We start from the raw sequence: 13,925 nt of genomic DNA, 5'->3' as shown, positions 1-13,925 counted from the left end.
GAGACACATTGGGACGATCTTTAAGGATATATATATATAATGCACTGAGTCGGACTATTGGTCCACCAAGCGCAGTATTGTCTACACAGTGACTGCCAGAAGCTCTCCGGAATTTCAGGCTGGGGTCGCCATCAGGGACTGGACCAGGCACTTTCCGCATTTAAGGAAAATGTCCCCCCCCCCCCGAGCTACAGCCTCTGCTTTCGCTCTCCCCTCCCCAAACCTGCTGTCCTGCGGAAAGCTGAAATGTGGTGTGATCCATTAAAAAAAACCTTCGCGAGGGAAGAGCCCAGCGGCTGTTTGTGAACACCGTGCGCTTAGAACCCCAGAATTAGAATCCCAGAATTGTAGAGCTGGAAGGGACCCCATGGGTCATCTAGTCCAACCCCCCGCCGCGCAGGAATCGCCGCTAAACTAAAGCATCACTGGCAGGTAGTAGCCGCTTGACCTCTGCTTAGAAACCTCCGGCGGAGGACAGCAACTGCTTACGCGTCCGCCTGCGCGGGAGAGTGAGGAACCTGCGTGTTGGCCGTCACGTCGGAACGGCGCGTATATTGTGGTTTCCCTTGAACCCGGTCCATCTGCTCCCTCCCCAGCCCCTCCCACGCGGCTGGCCAGTCCCTCCAACCCCCCCCCCCGCCGTGCAGGAATCGCAGCTAAACTAAAGAATACCTGGCAGGTACGTGTCCGCCTGCGCGGGAGAGTGAGGAACCTGCGTGTTGGCCGTCACGTCGGAACGGCGCGTATATTGTGGTTTCCCTTGAACCCGGTCCATCTGCTCCCTCCCCAGCCCCTCCCACGCGGCTGGCCAGTCCCTCCAACCCCCCCGCCGTGCAGGAATCGCAGCTAAACTAAAGAATACCTGGCAGGTACGTGTCCGCCTGCGCGTCAGAGTGAGGAACCTGCGTGTTGGCCGTCACGTCGGAACGGCGCGTATATTGTGGTTTCCCTTGCACCCGGCGCGGGCTCCTTTTCTGTCCAGCTGCTCCCTCCCTACCCCCTCCCTCGCGGCTGGCCAGTCCCTCCGCCCGCCCCCCCGCCCCCCCTCTCCCCCCCCCCAGCTCTGCGCAGCGGGAGCCTCGCCTGGCAGGCGGGGCAGGGCTTGCGATTGATGTGCCTCTTGCGACTAGCCCGGGCGGCTCGCGCATGCGGGGAAGGCGAGGGCTCGCGCCACAGCTGGACGGCGAGGCGCGCGCAGGGCATGCACTCTCCCTTTCGGCTGCGCACGGGCGTCTCCCCCGGGCGACGTCACCTCTCCCCCGCTCGCCTTGCTCCGGGTTCCCTTTGATCTCCGCGTTCGGCTCAGCAGGGAGCGAGGAACCAGCGCGCCAGCCAGCCAGCCAGCCAGCGAGGACTTTCTTTTTTCCTCCCTCCCTCGGTCAGAACCGCTGCCGCAGATCCGCTGCGCAAGGAGAGCCTTGACGGTAAGCCGCTCTCGCCCGCCTGTTTGGGCTGGCTGGCCGGTTGGGTGTCACGGGTCGGGCGACGCCGCTAGGCGCTCGGGAGGTATCTGGGCGCGGGTTGCAGGCAGGGGCATTCCCACGTTTCTTCCCCAACCCGCCTCCTGCTGGAAAACACGGGGACGGTCTTTCTTGCGGGATGGTTCCCGCCGTGGGAAAGCTCAGCAACCTCACCTCGGCATCCTGCAAAGAATCACAGCGTTGGAAGAGGTGGCCCAGGGGTTATCTAGTTCAACCCCCCCCCCCAAAGGAGAGGGGGCTCCCTGGCAGGCGTCTGGCTTGCGGGGGGGGGGGCAGAGCATTTGGAGCACACTCAACACCCATTGAAAACTCCTCCGAAGTATCTAGGGATCTGTAGTTCCCTCACCAATCTACAATTCCCAACACCCTTCACAAACTGGGGCTCCCGGGATTCTTTAGAGGAAGTCAAATGCCCGTCGAGTGTGCTTTAAATATACGAGGCGGATCTGCTGTGATAGACTGGGCAGATGCTCCAAGTGGCTTCTTGTGGCTCCTCCTTGCCCCCCCCCTTTGGTCCACTGCCTCAAATGGGGAGGGGTCCTAGCGCTGGGGTTCAATGCCTTGCTCTGCACACAGGAAGCCTTTGCCAGCAACAGGCTCTTGGCTGGCTGGGCATGGAACTGCCTTCCATTGCCCGAAACCTGATTGAACTGGGCTGGGGTGGGGGGTGGGGGGTGGGGGTGGGATCAGTGAGATTTTGACCTGCAGGTGTTAAATCAAAGAATTGTAGAGTTGGAGGGCACCATGAGGGTCCCCTAGTCCACTCCCCTGCAATGCAGGAATCTTTTGCCCAACGTGAGACTTGAACCCACGACCCTGTGATTAAGCATCTCAGGCCAGGTTTCTGAACAGTGTCGGCCTGTTACAACAAAGCCAGCCAAGTCTCAGGTGGCAGCTGGCGGCAAAGGGCTCCCTAATCCCTGGGCGCGTCTGCCATACATTTAACGTGCATCACCTTCCCAAATTAATCCTGGGAAATGTAGTTTGTCGAGGGGGCTGGGGGCTGGGCGTGGGGAACTACAGTTCTGGTACGTGAATGGGATGCAGGGAAAGGAAAAAGCACAAATTCTCTTGCTTTGGGAAAGCTTGTGGAAGGTTGGCTTTGCGTCCCTCGAAATGAGCGGGAGGGTGTGTGTGGTCTTGGCTGGTGCCCCCGCTTTGCTGCAGACTTACTGGGGCTTGCAGACTCCTCCCTGCTCATCTTTGATCCCCAGGCCCGCAGAGCTGTGGAGCCGAGAAAGGGCAAAAGCCCACATCCCATTCTAAGTTTGAGGGGTGACGATGAAGGAGGCTGGGATCTGCAATGCCTTGAGAGGGATGGAGGTGGACAGCTTCTTGATGGACGGCCAGGTATAAAATAGAACGGGGCTCTTGCACCTTTAATAGCAAGCTGCCCACCTCACTTCTATTGATGATACGGGGGCCCTGTCCACCCTCTTTCCTTGACTGAGTGCTTTCTGAAGGAGGTGGCTGTGGCCTGGGGCCAAGGAGGTGCATCTGTATTGCCAAATGGGCATGTAGAAATAAACGAAGGGTGTGTGTGTGTGTGTGTGTGTGTGTGCCTTCTGGGCTCTACGGAGGTATTCATCTGGCTGCTACTGGTGGCTGCAGGATTCTGGGCTAGATGGGCATTTGCTAGGATCCAGCAAGGAAATTCTTGTAAAGACTTGGACAAACTCTCCGAGGTGAGGTCTGTCAATGGGGTTCAGCCCCTAAGGATGGAGCCTCCCTGTTTAGGGGTAGTCTACTGGGAACAAAGGGCTAAGCTGCCTGACTGGCCCCTGCTGGAAATGGGATGCACCCCAGGTGCAATGTGGTTTGGATATTTCGTTCTAGTGCTCGTAGCTCCAATATGAACCGACGGGAACTCCTGTACATCGCATTGTGTTCTGCAGAAATGATTAACATGGGAGAGTGTGCGATAGAAGACACATTCCTATTTAAACGGGATTCATGCAGAGTTAACAGATATATAAAAGAAAAGAAAAAAGGAATGCAAGAATATTGGAAAAGATATTCTGTGCTAGGCGGGGAAACTGGTCCGAGCCTTGGCCAAGTTGCATGAAGATGGGAAATGGGAGGCAGAACAGAACCCTGGGAAATGGGGGGTCGTGATGGTGTTAAACCCAAATGGACAGAGTAATGGAAGAGAGGAAAGTCCTCTGCAAGCAATCAGTTTAATTAGGACCTCTGAGAAGGAGAGGGAAATGGGGGGTGGGTGGTAATGGATGGAATAATGGAAGGAAGGGAAAGCCCCCTGCAAATGAGAGGAAAAAGCCTTCCCTGCCTTTTATCTTATTTTCATGAATCACAGAACAGTCGAGTTGGAAGGGACCCCAATGGCCATCTAGTCCAACCCCCTGCAATGCAGGAATCTCAACTAAAGCATCTCTGACTGATGGTCACCCAATCTTCTTAAACGCCTCCAAGGAGGGGAGTTCACCACCTCCCAAGGGAGCCCGTTCCACTGTCAAACAGCTCTCACCTTCAGAAAATTCTTCCTGATGTTTAGTCGGAATCTCCTTTCTTGCCATTGGTTCGAGTCCTTCCTTCCGGAGCACCAGAAAGCAAGCTTGGGACAGCCCTTCTCCTCTTAGCCTTCTCTTCTCCAGGCTAAACACCCCCAGCTCCCCCAACCATCCCTCCCAGGGCTTGGTTTCCAGACCCTCGATCCTTTCGGCTGTCCTCCTCTTCACACCTTCAATGCCCTTCCAAGTATCCTGACTTTATTCTTATTTTATCCTACGACACAGTTTTGGACAATGTGTTCTATGTGATGCTGGTCTTTAACCCTAACATGAAAGATTTTTTTGTGAGATTCCCTTGACCCCCTTTGCTGTGGCTCTGCTCCAATTTTGGGTCCCCAACAAATGCACCTGTCCCCAGGTGACAGAGGAAAGGCTCCTGGCTCCTGCCCTGCATGGAAGATGTGTCTGCGTAACGATGACATGTGACCCACTTTGTCGCCCTGCTGCTGCATCTGAGAATCACACCTGTGGGGTTTTTGGGTTTTTTGCTCTGTGGACCATATCCTCTGGGGAGTCATAAGCTGTATGTGCACATACATGGAGAACAAGAAGCTCATTGCAATAGCTGTCAATTCTGGTCCTGATCTTCCTGACCAAGCTCTAGATTTTGAAACACTCCCCCGCCTGCTCGTTGGCAACCGCGCAAAAGGCTGTCGACGAGCCTGGCTTTTTGTCACGGGAGTCTGCAGCAGTTATACGGCAGTGGTCTTTCCAACAGCGGAGCAGCAAGGCTTAGCAAGGGGATGCGCTTGGCCGTGGGCCCTGCTCTGGATTCCGGAGTTTGTTCCTGGGATGCACCTGGCCATGGCCAAACTCGGCCCTCCAGATGTTTTGGGACTACAACTCCCATTATCCCTAGCTAACAGGACCAGTGGTCAGGGATGATGGGAATTGTAGTCCGAAAGCATCAGGAGGGCCAAGTCTGGCCAAGCCTGATGTACAGGGTGTGTTTTCCTCTCACCCGTGGAGGAACCACAGCCCATGTCACAGAGGGTGGTCCTGAATGTGTGTACAGTGGTATCTCGGGTTCATACGCTTCAGGTTACATACGCTTCAGGTTACAGACTCCGCTAACCCAGAAATAGTACCTTTGCTTCAGGATGAGAACAGAAATCGTGCTCCAGTGGTGCGGCGGCAGAAGGAGGCCCCATTAGCTAAAGTGGTGCTTCAGGTTAAGAACAGTTTCAGCTTAAGAACGGACCTCCGGAATGAATTAAGTACTTAACCCGAGGTACCACTGTAGTGCAGAGGCCTTCCTGAAGCTAAGCAGATGGGGTGGTCATTGTCTGAATGAGAGGCCACTTGGGAATTAACCCCCACGGGGCCACGCCATGTATGCCATCTTCCATCTACCAGTGGAAGTAAGGTGGGGTATATGACATTAAAGAACAGATGAAGGAGTTGGTTATGCTTAGCCTGGATGATGGGATGGAATAGCTATCTTCAAAGATCTGAAGGGCTGTCTCATGGAAGATGGAACAAGCTCATTTTCTCCTGCTTCGGAGGGTAGGACACAAACCAAGTGGAGCCAAATGGCAAGGAAGGTGATTCCGAAGAACTTTCTGATGGTAAGAGCGGATCATCAGCGGCATGGATTCCCTCAGAAGGTGGAAGACTCTCCTTTCTCGGAGGTTTTTGAACGGAGGTTTTTGAATATCCGTCAGGGATTTTTAAAGCCATGATTCCTGCACTGCAGAGGCTTGGATTAGAATGGCGATGCACCTTCCAGGGCTACAGTCCTGCGAAAGAATACATCTGGGATTAAAAGGATGGGTTTCTGTGTCAAAAAAAGGCCTGAGGGGGTTGCACACCGCGGAAGGGAAACCGAGGCTTGCCCAAGGGACTCCGTGATGGAGACGGAATGCAATAATTATTCCGACTGTTCAAAGTGCTTCATGCAAGTTATCCAGTTGCAACCCTCACGACAACCTTGCAAAGCAGGGCTGTGGTTCTCTAGCTGTTGTTGAAGTCCGAATCCCATCAGACCCAGCCAGGATCTCCAGTAGACAGGCATGATGGGAGTTGTGGTCCAACAACATCTGTATAAAGTGTTCTTATCTGCTGTAAAAGGACGCGGGTGGCGCTGTGGGTTAAACCACAGAGCCTAGGACTTGCCAAACAGAAGGTTGGTGGTTCGAATCCTCATGACGGGGTGAGCTCCCGTTGCTCAGTCCCTGCTCCTGCCAACTTAGCAGTTTGAAAGCACGTCAAAGTGCAAGTAGATAAATAGATACCACTCCGGCAGGAAGGTAAACAGCGTTTCCGTGCGCTGCTCTGGTTCGCCAGAAGCGGCTTAGTCATGCTGGCCACATGACCCGGAAGCTGTACGCCAGCTCCCTTGGCCTATAGAGCGAGATGAGCGCCGCAACCCCAGAGTCGGCCACGACTGGACCTAATGGTCAGGGGTCCCTTTACCTTTTATCTGCTGTAAAGTGAGTGGATGTTCTGATCTCTAATGCTGAAGATGGTGAAATTGAAGCTGAGTGAGAGCGATGTACAGTGGTACCTTGGTTTACAAACTTAATCTGTTCCATAAATCCATTCTTAAACCAAAACAGTTCTTAAACCGGGGCGCGTTTTCCCTAATGAGGCCTCCTGCTGCCGGTGCCTTTCCACCGTTCGGCTTCCGTTCCTTGAGCGAGGTAAAGTTCTCAAACCAAGACACTATTTCCGGTTTTGTGGAGTTTGTAAACCAAGTCGTTCTTAAACTGGACTGCTCTCAAACCGAGGTACCACTGTACTGCTGTCTTTGTGTGTGTGGCAGCAGTATCTGCGCTAGGGCTACCTAACGAATTAGGGGCCGAGTTGAACCTTGCAGCTACCGCTTGCTCCCCCTTTTAATCCCGGAGAGACATCACTTACTAACTGAGCTTGAAAGGTGCTTTAATCCATTTCAGAATTAGCCATGACATTTCCACGCAGGTCCCCCTAGGTCTTGTGCCACAAGGCTACAGGGGTGGTTCTGGTACATCAGGAGTGTGGAATCGATCTGGCTTGCTACATGGCGCTATTGCTTGCTCTCTAAGATGCCCTGCTCTTAAATGGGTCCCTTAATGGATGCGGAGCCTCGCACAGAGCTAGTACTAGTTTGTACACATACAGAATGTACAGTGCCGAAAATGGACTGAGCGTTCGCTGCCAAAAAGCCCCTTCAGTGAATGTGGGTTTCTTTCCCAGGAGCTCAGATCTGAAAAATTCTTCTATGCAAATCAGTTCGTTGCTGGGGGGGGGGGGCAGAAGGGGGGAGAAGGGGCGTCTTAATGACTGTTTCCACAGCAAAAATAAAATAAAAGGGCCTCTCTTGTTCATCTTTGTGGAAGTGCTTGATGGAGGCTGGAATCTCTATCATCTATCATCTATATCTATCTATCTATCTATCATCTATCAATCATCTATCTATCTATCATCTATCTATCTATCTATCTATCTATCTATCATCTATCTATCATCTATCTATCTATCTATCTATCTATCATCTATCTATCTCTATCTATCTATCTATCTATCATCTATCATCTATCTATCTATCATCTATCTATCATCTATCATCTATCTATCTATCTATCTATCTATCTATCTATCTATCATCTATCTATCTATCTATCTATCTATCTATCTATCTATCTATGTATCATCTATCTATATCTATATATATCTATCTGTCTATCTACTGTATCTGTCTATCTATCATCTATCTGTCTGTCTGTCTGTCTGTCTGTCTATCTATCTATATCTATCTATCATCTATCTATCTATCTATCTATCTATCTATCTATCTATCTATCTATCTATATCTATCTATCATCTATCTGTCTGTCTATCTATCATCTATCTATCTATCTATCATCTATCTATCATCTATCTATCATCTATATCTATCTATCATCTATATCTATCTATCATCTATCTATCATCTATCTATCATCTATCTATCTATCTATCTATCTATCTATCTATCTATCATCTATCTATCATCTATCTATCTATCTATCTATCTATCTATCTATCTATCTATCATCTATCTATCATCATCTTTAATTCTCCATCCATTAGGCTAGAGGCATCATTATTTATGCCCACTTCACAGCTGGGGGAACTGAGGCTAAGAGCAAGGGCATGCATCAAATCACAGGAGAGTAGTCTATGGACCTCCAGATGTTGATGGGCTTTAACTCCCATTGGTTCCACTCATGCTCCCCCCCCGAAAATCTATCCATGTCAAGGGACCCCTTGAAGGACTTAATAATTGCTTTACTCAATCAAATCAAGGTCCATTTGAATTAGTGGCCTGTTTCCAACAGTTCACAGCCAGAAGCCCATGGAAGCTCAGGGTACAATGGCAAGATGGCTTTACCCCTCTTGGTTCCTGCTGGTACTTAGAGGTATAGTGCTTTGGAATCTGGAGGCTCATAGCTATGGATGGATCTCCATCATAAATTTGACTGATCCTTTAATTCAGGGGCATCTAATATAGTGAGCACGGCCAATTTAAGAAGGATGTTGACAAGCTGGAAGGTGTGTTGAGGAGAGGAATCCAATCAGGATGATCAAAGTTCTGGAAACCAAGCCTTATGAGGAACGGTTGAAGGAGCTGGGTATGTTTAGCCTGGTAAAGAGGAGACTGAGAGATGATATGATAGCCATCTTCCAATATCTGAAGGGCTGTCATATGGAAGATGGAGCAAGCTTGTGTTCTCCTGCTCTGGAGGGTGGGACTCAAACCAATGGCTTGAGTTACAAGGAAGGAGATTCCGGCTAAACCTACGAAAAAACTTTCTGGCTGTAAGAGGCTCTGGAAGGTGTTGGGCTTCTCTTCATTGGAGATTTTTAAACAGAGGATAAATGCTTTAGTTGAGATTGCAGGGGGCTGGACTAGATGCTCCATGCGGTCCCTTCCAATCCTACAATTCTCTGATCCTGTCTCGTGTGTAACGGTTGTGCAGGGATTTGAACTCGGAGCTCATCCAGCAAAAGACTGGAACGTGATTTACTCTGTTGCAGGCACAGCTGTCTGACGCAGCCCCCCAAACGCAGCACAGGTGGGGAAGGGGCTTGCCAGTGTTGTGTTTCTAGAATTCCTAAAGGAGATGGGGAAGGGCCAAACAGTGTGATACCTAACCTTGCTGCTTTATTGCTTCACATATTCTTCCAAGGCTCACATTTTATCCACACACAACCCTGTTCAGTTGTGTGATATGCCTGTGACTTGTCCAATTCCATCCAGCGATACTGATGGCTGAGTGGGGGATTTGAACTCGGGTCTCCCCAGGCCTTTGCTCAACATTCTCACCATTGCACCACGCTACCTCTCAAATGTATGGAATTGTTGATCGGTTAGTCCTAAAAGTAAATACCTCTGAGGTTTTTTGATCCAGGTACTGCCGTTCAAGTACCAGGTTCCACCGGCTGGCTTGATGCCCTCCAGATGCAGGCTACAATTCCCAAAACATCTGGAGGGCACCAGGTTGCTGCAGGCTGATCTCTGCAATACAAGGAAAGGGCCTTCTTGCTGGTGGCTCCATTTCTGCTCATTTGACTTTAATGTGGACTTGCTCAATTTGTACTTCCTGAAACAAAACAGGCGTCCTTTGAAATCCACGCTTCTCTGAATTTTCAACCCCCAAATGTGTACAAAAATGTATATTCAGGGAAAATGTGTAAAGTGGCATATATGTATATGGTGATGAAAATAACATACACAAATGAATTTTATTGGGGGGAAATTGTTTGCACATGTGCCTTAAAATGTGGGTTGAATTTTCATGAGGACTAACATATATCACAGACTGATGAAGATATTTTAGGGGTTGGACTAGATGACCCTTGGGCCCCTTCCAAATCTATGATTCTATGAAATATGAGAGATTGAAAAGGATGCGTTTGTCCATCCCTCCTTTAAGATCTTTTTATCGTCTGCTGACTTTTACGTTTCCCCAGGCTTTTAAAATTTGCTGCTTTGAAATGTCTTGTTTTTAGATCCTTTCTCCTCATTTAATTTGCTTTTGTTTCTTGGCATTTTAAGCCTTTTTGTCCTCATTAAAGTTTTTAGCTCTCCTTTTAATTGCTCAATTGCTGGCTTCTCATACTGTTGTTGCTGGATCCTACCCCCCTCTCCATTTCAGTATCTTTCTCCTTTTATACTTACACCCTGAGTGTCTTCTTTGGAGGCAGCAATACAAATTAAGCAAATTATCATCCAGAATAATCTTCTGGATTGGAGACAGGGATGGAAGAACATTTCTATACCTCCAGTTCCCGTTTTCCTAATCTTAAACCCAGTTCCCCCACTTTCTGCATTCATTCGTTATTTTTTTAAAAGTGGAATTTTGTTTGCGCTTTCATGTGCGTTCATCATAATGGAACCAGTTTTGCCTAATAGATTTTTTGCAAGCCAGTTTCCCTAATATGATGCATTTTTTACATATTACCTCGATTATTATATACATTATTCTTGGCACCAAAAATATCGAGTGGCTCGGATTTTGAAGGAGAGGCGTGCTTTGCTTGGGGGAGGGCGAACCAGGTGGGTTCAAACTGAAACCTCTCCTTCTCGCCATCATTGGAAGGTGAGGATCCGAAGCTGGGAAGGTTTGCTGGTCAAATCTTTAGCAATGCGATACGTGGCTCAGTTCAGGAATTGGTGCAGCGGGGAGGGGAGGAGGAGAAGGGGGAGCCAGCAGGTGTCCTCACTTTCCTCCCCTTTTAACTGCCTGTGATGGATTTTAAAATTCAGCCCAGCAGGTATTCAGTGCCCTGCTTTTGGATTTTCAACAGAGATTTGCAGCGCGTCAAATTTCTTCTAAGCCCCGTTGTCGTCGTGGGTTATTTTTACAGCTCTCCATCTCTCCGCCTGGCTTTCTCTGGCATTTAGTGGTTCACTGGCTTGCAGGGGGGGGGGGAGATATGGGGGGGGGAGTGGATGTGGTTGCCATGGTGAGGCTGCCACCGAAGCTCTTTTGGGATGGAGAGAGCGGTGGGCCCTTCGGAACGGCGACGGGGTGAAAGATAAAAGAGATCCAATGTGGCAGCTTTTGGGTTTCCTCCAGACCCCCCCCTCGCCAGGTCACTGCTGTGTTTCGGGAAAGCGCAGCGTATCACGAGGGTTTATATAACTCTAGGACTGTGCTGTTATTAAGAGACAAGGCTCAGGCCTGGAATGAGGGGCCCTGCGCTAGACTGGGAAGTCTTGGGTTCGGATTTTGCCTTCTCTCTGAGTCTGCAAGATGGACTGCGGGCCAGGCCACATGATTGGAGATTTGTGGCCATGGGTGGCACTAGAGGAGGGGGGCAAGGTGCCCCCCAAAGGAGCTCGCCCCCCCTCCCCTCCATCGATGGACACCTGTCATTAATGGACACTTCAGAGATGTATATTCACATGTGGAACACAACTTGCCCACATACTTGTCCCTTCTGTGCCCCCCCTCCAAATGTTTTTCTGGTGTCACCACTGCATAGCCGCCAACATTTCTTTGATGAATATAGGGATGTCGTTATTATTATTCCCAACCCTTCTGACTGGGTTGCCCTAGCCACTTTGGGCAGCGTTCAACATATATAAAAACATAACAAAACATTAAAAAAAAACAGCTTCCCTATACAGGGCTGCCTTCAGATGTCTTCTAAAAGTTGTCTAGTTACTTATCTCCTTCGCTGGGGTGTATGTGTGACACATAGCTCCATACCCTCCAACATTTCTCTGATGAAAATAGGGACATCCTAAGTGGCGCTGTCAAGACTGGCCCGTACGGGCAGGGGTACCTTTACCTTTAAGTGGCGCTGTGGGTTAAACCACAGAGCCTAGGACTTGCCGATCAGAAGGTTGGTGGTTCGAATCCTCATGACGGGGTGAGCTCCCATTGCTCGGTCCCTGCTCCTGCCAACCTAGCAGTTCGAAAGCACCTCAAAGTGCAAGTAGATAAATAGGTACTGCTCCGGCGGGAAGGTAAACGGTGTTTCCGTGCGCTGCTCTGGTTCACCAGAAGCGGCTTAGTCATGCTGGCCTCATGACCCGGAAGCTGTACGCCGGCTCCCTCGGCCAATAAAGCGAGATGAGCGCCGCAACCCCAGAGTCGGCCACGACTGGACCTAATGGTCAGGGGTCCCTTTACCTTTAAGTTAAAGTGGGACATTCTGGGATCGAATCGGAAACCGGGATGGCTTCTGTAAATCTGGGGCTGTCCCTGGAAAATAGGGACATTTGGAGGGTCTGCCGCTGTTTGCCACTGAGCTTCCTGCATTTTGGACAGGGACCACAACGCTGCGGAAAGAAGGGCTACAGTTTACTGTCAGAGCATATGATCTGCATGCAGAAGGGCCCATCCTCAACTCCTGACTCCTGTTCAAGAGTCCGGACAGCTGCTGCTGGCCAGTGCAGACGACACTGACCTAAATGAACTCAATGGTCGGACTCAGTCGAAGGCAGCTTCCAATGTCCCTGTTTAAACTGGTAACTTCCAGTAGTGATGTATGGAAGTGAGAGCTGGACCATCAAGAAGGCTGATCGCCGAAGAATTGATGCTTTTGAATTATGGTGCTGGAGGAGACTCTTGAGAGTCCCGTGGACTGCAAGAAGATCAAACCTCTCCATTCTGAAGGGAATCAGCCCTGAGTGCTCACTGGAAGGACAGATCCTGAAGCTGAGGCTCCAATACTTTGGCCACCTCATGAGAAGAGAAGACTCCTTGGAAAAGACCCTGATGTTGGGAAAGATGGAGGGCTCAAAGAGAAGGGGACGACAGAGGACAAGATGGTTGGACAGTGTTCTCGAAGCTACAAACATGAGTCTGACCAAACTGCGGGAGGCAGTGGAAGACAGGAGTGCCTGGCGTACTCTGGTCCAGGGGGTCACGAAGAGTCGGACACAACTAAACGACTAAACTACAACAACCACCACCGAATTGAAAGTGCTGGAGACAAAACAAGGGAGGGAGGGCTGTTGCTTCCATGCCTGGTTTTTGTGAGCTTCCTGGAAGCAGCTAAAGAAGCTTATGGCCCCCTGATCTAGCTAATAACAATAACAATAATAACAATATACTACTTCTTATAATAATAACAATATTTTTAAAATAATAAAATATTTTTATTATAATAATAACAACGATATAAGTGCTCTGGTCCATGGGGTCAAAAAAAGTCGGACACGACTAAACGACTAAACAACAACAACAACAAGAAGTGCTTTTTCTGGGGGTGCATACCCCTAAACCTATTGTGAATCTTTGTACTTTTGTCCATTTACTTTATTGATTTCCCCCATTTGAACTATAAAATGGTGGTTTTCTTGCGTCAAAATGAGAGTACCCCTAAACATATATTTTTTTTAGAAAAAAGCACTGCTGCTTAATGCCAAAATAGGCATCTAAGTAGTTTACAAAATATAGAAACCGCTTGCACAACACTATTGAAATACACCATAATTAGGTAAAGGTAAAGGTAAAGGTACCCCTGCCCGTACGGGCCAGTCTTGCCAGGGTTGTGCGCTCATCTCACTCTAGAGGCAGGGAGCCAGCACTGTCCGCAGACACTTCCGGGTCACGTGGCCAGCGTGACAAGCTGCATCTGGCGAGCCAGTGCAGCACACGGAACACCGTTTACCTTCCAGCTAGAAAGCGGTCCCTATTTATCTACTTGCACCCAGGGGTGCTTTCGAACTGCTAGGTTGGCAGGCGCTGGGACCGAATGACGGGAGCGCACCCCGCCGCGGGGATTCGAACAGCCGACCATGTGATCGGCAAGTCCTAGGCGCTGAGGTTTTACCCACAGCGCCACCCGCGTCTACACCATAATTAAAATGCACCATTAAATAATCCCATTTAAACATCCTGCCCAACACACGGGCAGCGGCTGTGACGTGACAAGTTCCAGGGAGTTTTTACTAAGCAAAAATCACACCAGGATGAGCGTGGGGAACAGTAAA

General features: G+C 49.7%; 1 protein-coding gene across 3 annotated transcripts in view; it reads left to right on the top strand.

Annotated features, from left to right (window-relative positions):
* Positions 1-1,128: 1,128 nt before the first annotated feature.
* RPH3A (rabphilin 3A) overlaps positions 1,129-13,925 on the top strand; it is a 115,228-nt gene continuing 102,431 nt past the window's right edge. For 2 of the 3 annotated variants that reach the window (XM_077931161.1, XM_077931162.1), the window contains exon 1: positions 1,129-1,424. The gene's annotated coding sequence lies outside the window, so the exon portion shown is untranslated. The remainder of the gene's footprint in view (positions 1,425-13,925) is intronic. The other variant, XM_077931163.1, reaches the window with a different exon arrangement.

The sequence above is a fragment of the Podarcis muralis genome, chromosome 7 (genome assembly GCF_964188315.1).
Source record: "Podarcis muralis chromosome 7, rPodMur119.hap1.1, whole genome shotgun sequence".
NCBI classification, from domain to species: Eukaryota; Metazoa; Chordata; class Lepidosauria; order Squamata; family Lacertidae; genus Podarcis; species Podarcis muralis.
This window is presented reverse-complemented; position numbering and strand designations above follow the sequence as displayed.